Raw genomic sequence first — 6,620 nt, forward strand, 5'->3', positions numbered from 1 at the left:
AACATAGTGCAATTATAAAAAGAAATTCATTATTAGATGATATTGTTCAGCTCCCAAACAGAAACAGAATATAATTAATTTCCCAGAACTTTCCCAGTACATCTTTGATCTGCTTCCTATCCTAGAAGTAAATCGCCAAGATACATGCACACAACGGGATCTAGATGAAATACATAGATGCTAAAATCGATGAGGGTTAGTATAATATCTAGAAAGAAAAGAAAAAATCCAGAAACCATTACCAATAGAAAATCCATAATCACCATAATGTTGACAGAGATTCAACCGACTTGCTTTTTGTTATTTTTTTTTAATGAAATGTAGTTTGATGATCTTGATCTTCTTCTGGTAATTTTTTGGTACATGCCAAAAAGCAAAGCAAATTCCAAGTATTTTGATAGGTACTCTTATCAGTTCAGTTACTAATTTCTTTCTCATGCAAGAACACAGAACATGACAAAATGAACCACCATTGAATAAAACACAGAACACAGAACAACCTGGAAACAATTCTCATGCAACAACAACAACCTTATAAATTCTTACCTCCTTCTCGCCAAGAACGTTCTAGTGAGTGGAGAGTCGAAATGTGTAAAATCAAAGGCACTGCTGGTGAGTGACAAGTAGAACCGATTTCTCACTTCTTAGTCTGATTTCTTGATCTGCTTGGCCATTGGTGATTTTAGGGTTCTTGCATATTTGAATGGGGAAAAGGGGGAAAGGGTAAAGCAGAAAAGGAAAATGGAGAGTTGGAGACGTTGACAGGGGAAAGGGTAAAGCAAAAATGGCAGTTCACATTATTTATCATTTTAGCAGAAATCGTGTACTCGGACCGGTTTTTATGTTTTTTACGGTTGACCCGATTTTATGTGTGTTTGACTGGGTTTGACCGATTTTACCGGTTTTCGAGTTTTAAACCCGATTTTACACATTTTATGCCTTTTGACTCCTAAAATCGATAACTTGTTTTTAACAACCATGGGCTTATTGCTTAGATTTTGATTATTTGATAACTGATCTCATCATGATCTTAATTCTTCAAGTTTTCATGCTTTGTCATTCGATATTTATCTTTCAATTAGGGATATGAATGGTTGACACCTAAGATATACCTTTTGAGGTTTTATGAAGAAGTAAATGGTGGTTCTTTTTATAAAAGATATTGTGATGTCTCTTAAGGTGTTGTAATTTTTCTCAAAAGGTTTTTAAGTTTGATAGCCTACTTTAGCATGCTTTGATGTGTGTTGATTTGTTTTTTTTTCTAATATGCATTGAAGGGTTTGCCATCCATTTCAGCATTATGATAAAATCTTAAAAAATCATGATCTACTTTTAAGAAATTTTCTATATTGTTTGAGATCATTGCTTATCCTTTCTAGAAATCTGATTTTTTATTATTATAAATGATTTTTAAAGGCATGTAACGCTAGTTGTGGTTCATGGGTGTGAAAAAAAAAATGATTTATTAAGCTTAAATGATGTTTAAAGGGTTTAGATGACCTACACACCAAGATTTATCTCCAAAGTTTTAATAAGAAAATTCTCAATATGGAAAGCCTCATTAAACCCATCGCCACAAAAGTTTTGATTAGTAGAGTATACAACTACTCCTTATAGAAAAGGTTGTACATTGTCATTAATTTAAATCTCCTTAGTATTAAACAGGCAATAAAAAATTATATTAGGGTAGAAGAAGCGAGTATAACTAGATAAGAACATCATTGTTTTCACTCACAAGAAAAATATCCCTAACATTATCAGTCTCCAACTAGAGCATCTAAAAAAGCACCAGGAGAAGCATTAGTCATCGTTTTATGTTTTTCGAGCTCTTAACTACCCTTTTAACCACCACACAAACTTAGGTGTTAGCTACTATCAGAGAGAGAAAATTTGTGTACTATTCTTATCCCACAAAAAATAGCATGAATACAAGAAACCTTAATAAGTTCTATCTTTTTCACTACAAACATGGACATGCCATGCTTTGAAAAAAAAAAAGATCAAAAGAATAATAACTAGAGGTCAATTTTATAAGTTTATGAAAAAAAATCTAAGCATTAAAAGAAGAAAGCCTACATACTAGATGATTCATCTGAGATCATTTAATCTTTAAATTGTCTCCAATAATTGTATATCTATATTTTAAACTTTTATTTAAAAGCAATAATTTTTCTCTATATATCCATTGTCTCTAACAAAAATCTCCACTAAAATCTCCTTGATGTGTCTTTATGAAAATATACATGATGAGATCTTCATGTCTCCAAACATGTCTATATTAAAGTTCTCATGTCAGGTCTTTATATCTCTATGAAAATCTCTAAAGTGAGATCTCTATATCTCCAAATATGTATCTATTTAATCTCCATATGTGTCTCCAATGTCTCTAAGATGATCACAAATCGGCATCGGCTGGCGATTTTTTATTTATTTACTGTTTTGCTTGGTTCGTTGGAGTTGCCACCTAGTATTATGGTTATTAGGAACCTATGGTCTGCTAGAGTCTGAGTAAGGGACTGGTTGTGCAAGGGGAAGACGCATCACCCCTAGTGCACCCTACCTAAGGTACGCTGCATTGTTGTTTGATTATTTTTCTAGGTCAAGTTTCTATTCGTTGGTCTTTTATAAGGTTCAAGGTAGATCTCCCTTCGTGAGGGAGTCTCTACCTTATTTGGGTTAAATCCTAACCATTCTAAAGTCTGAATTTTAAAATTGCTTTTATTTACACCTTGTATCTTTAATACCCGAGAGTGTACTTTATCGTGTAATTTTACACCCCACAAATATTAAAGTCTACATCTGGATCCTAGAAAAAAAAGTTGAAATAAAAGTTTTTAACATTTTGGCCGAACCTTAACGGATGATCATAAACTAGTTATGATATCCATTTTTTGGATTTTTTAAAACATGAGAAAGATGCAATTTTTTTTGAAAACATGCTTGGAAAATTCTTTAGGACTTGGCTGTATGCAATAAAATATTTTTTTCTTTTTTTGAAATTTTTTTTTTGAATTATTTCGGAGGAAACCAGGTGTTTTAATACCGGACTTGTATCTTATCATGTAAGTATACAACCTAATATTAAGCAAACTTGGTAGAAAAATGTTTAAGAAAATCATAAATTTTTTTTGAAATGATTTTAAATTTTTTTTTGAATTTTTGTTTTTCAAGGCCGGGCCGGGCCCAGCCACTTGGGCTGGGCCAGAACTGGCCCGATCCAAGCAGACGGCTAATTAATTAGCCACTGCACGCAGAAATGAATTCTACATTCACTTTTGCATGCAGCCATGACGAAGAGGAAAGGTGCGCAGCAGGGAAGAGGGAATTACCTGGCATGGAGGGAGTTGGCGGCCTGGTTGGTGGTGCACGGTGCGGCCTGGCTGGTGGTGCACGGTGCAATTGGAGGTGGCGAGGTCGGCGGCTTGCACTAGTCACGGCTGGAAGAAGAAGGAGCAGAGTCCTGCAATGGAGAAGGAAAGCTCACGGCTGGAGCTGTTGGTGTGACTGAGGAAGGAGCTGCTACTCCAGCTGCTGCTGGTAGGAGTGGAAGCCGCTGGAAAGGGTGGGTGCTGCTGCTGCTGGAGTTGCGGTGGTGGAGAGGGAAAAAAAAGGTTTTGCAGAGAAGAGAGGTAGAGAGAGAGAGGTACTGTGACTGTGGTGAGGTTGCTGGGTGATGGATAGGATGTGGTGTTTCGTGGGAAAGACGGTGGCGAGATCAGTGGTGGCAGCTGGAGGCCATGGCGGAGAGAAAAAGGAAAGAGAAGGCTGGTTGCAGGAAAAGCTGATTTTTTTTGCCAATTTTGAGCTCGATTTTTTTCCTCTGGAGCATGAAATTGGCTCCTATTTATAGGGCTAGAAAGAGGGTAATCTTGTCTTCAACGGGAAAAAAGTCTCAGCTCTTGATTCGACTCGAGGAATCCAAGTCGTTGGTTCAAAGTGTGCACCTCGAATTGCCAAATTTGGCAATCCAAGGCTGCAGACTGAACGAGGTGGCCACTTTGGGCCAATAAACGGATCCGTTTCAAAGTTTTTCAACCCGACCGGACCATTCTCGAGGATAAAGGGGTTTCAAGTGGACATTTTGGTGTACGCGTTGTCGGATTTGGAGGCCAAACAAGGTAGAAAATGCGCCTGGAAAGCTGCTACTCGGGCAGCTTTGTGGGGAAGAAGATGAACAGTGACCAGGCGACGCATCGCCTGGTCCCTTCCCCCTCTTTGTTTTTTCTTAAACACCAAAAACAGCGTCGTTTTGGATCAAAAATTAGGGATTTTTGCTGATTTTCAATTGAGTCCTCCAGCTTTCAATTTTTTTTCAATTTGACCCCCGACTTTTGTCAATTAGACCCCTATAATTTGGCGCCTTTTGCAGATTGACCCTTGGCTTTGGATTTTGTCAATTTAACCTCTAATTGGCCCAAAAACTTCAATTTTCTTGCAATTTGACCCCTAATTTCAATCAATTAACTTGGTAAAAATTAAATTTGGTCTCTTAAAATTCCAATCTTCTCCATTAATCCCAAATTAGGCTCCCAAACTTAATTTTTCACCAATTAAGCCCCAAATAAAATTAATTTGACCCATTTAAAGTATAATTAAGTCTTTGCACTTAATTAAATCCTTCATTTGGACCTAAATTAATTCTTAAACATAATTAAAATTTAATTTGGCCCATGATTAAATCAAATTGGCCTATTAAAAATTTAATTATGTTATTGGACTTAATTTTTATGCAAATTTGTCCAATAATCATTTAATTTGGCCTTGAATTTGCATTTTTTCTCTGATTTTGGGCACAATGGGGCGCCGAAAGGCCTTCAATTTCCTCCAAAAATTGCAGATTGATTTTTGCCTATTTTGCCTATTTTTCTTGATCAGCTTTCTCCACACTACTAGCCTTTATTTTATTTTTTAATTTTTATTTTGAAAAAAAGTGAATTTTGAGGAATAACCCAGAATTGGGTTATGACACAATTGATTATGCACAATATTTTTCAAAAAAAAAAAGCTTCAAGTTGTTTGGGCTCGACTGAAACAATATGGTCTTCACCCCATGTTGTTTGGGTCAGGGTAACACTATATAGTCTTCACGATGTGTCGGCCTTTTTTTTCTAATTTCATTCTGAAAGTACTCGGCCCAACATAATGCAAAATCCTCAATTATTGGCACACACTTTAATGTGATTTTTTTTTTCAATTTATAAGAAGTTAGAGCGCGACATCGTGCCCCGTCAACACACACAAACTTTTTTATGCTTTTACTAACAAATTTTTTACAAGCACAAACTTTTATGTAGGTTGGCACCATATTTTCTAGCTAATGGTTGATAGTGCAAACACGCACTATATTCTATGCAATCAAGTACCTCATTTCTCAACCAATAACTATTTCTAGATAATGAGTTATTAATATTCACCAATATCTTCATCAATGACAATATAAGACATTACAATCAATGGAAACCAAAGTTTATATTAATCAACTATTATACAGTTCTCTTTGTCTTTGTCTTGAGGTGAGCTAATATCACCAAGGTTTATAAATATATTTGTCTCAATTCTCTTGCATATTATTTCTTTTATATATTTATTGATTTAAGTATTAGAGAATTTATCGTTCCATAAAAATTATTTTTTAGGAAGGATCAAACCTATAACCAAGCCCAAACATAAATTCTACATGTTTTGGCCGAAGATTATAGCCTCTGGAAAGCCTAAGGAATTTTTTCACGGTACCAAATCATTTACTTTATCTATTTTATTAAATATATTGTTAAATTGAATGCAATAAAAGATAACGCATCTGAATCTAATTTTTCTCAAGAAACTGATTACTAGTGGAGTAAAATAAATCTTATGGCAATAGCTGTTTAGGATAAAGAAATAAAGAAAGAAGAATACTCCTTTTAGTTTTACGGGACAAAAGTAGAGTTCAAAGGTGGATCCACCATTCTTTCACCTTATTTTTATTCTTACCCTTGCATTTGAGTACATGTTTGTATCCACAAAGCTTTATGGTGTATGTATTGATTGTTGTTTTATGAGGGTATCTGAAAATGTAGTAGTGATTGTTTTTTAAAGTGTTGTTTTACTTGAAAATATATTAAAATAATATTTTTTTTAATTTTTTAAAATTATTTTTGATATTATCACATCAAAATCATCCAAAAACATCATAAAATTATTAATTTCAAGCTAATAAATAAATAAATAAATTTTTTGAAAAATAATTTTAAAATATGAAAACAAACAAGTATTTAGTTTTCTTTTTAAATACTGAAAGTTACTGTCATATTATTTTTATGTATTCGACATTAAATTTATACTTTATCAGTTTAATTAAGAATATAAATTTTCTATTCATGCCTCCCAAAACAACCATCTTTATTCTCTAATGTCGTGCCCTTGTTCCTCTTTTTCCTGAATTACTATAACACTAGGCACTACCATACAATTATCTTCAAGGCATCCTCATTTTTCTATCTTATTCGTATTAATCCTTATAAAAACATTAAAAGAAAAAAGAAAAAAGAGGAGAGCCTTGATAATTTTACTCAAAGTTCGAAGAGAAAAGGTTTGGAAATACATCCCTAGCTGTTGTTATAAGGAGAACAGATCGAGTC

Source organism: Populus nigra, chromosome 9 (genome assembly GCF_951802175.1).
Source record: "Populus nigra chromosome 9, ddPopNigr1.1, whole genome shotgun sequence".
In the NCBI taxonomy this organism is placed as follows: Eukaryota; Viridiplantae; Streptophyta; class Magnoliopsida; order Malpighiales; family Salicaceae; genus Populus; species Populus nigra.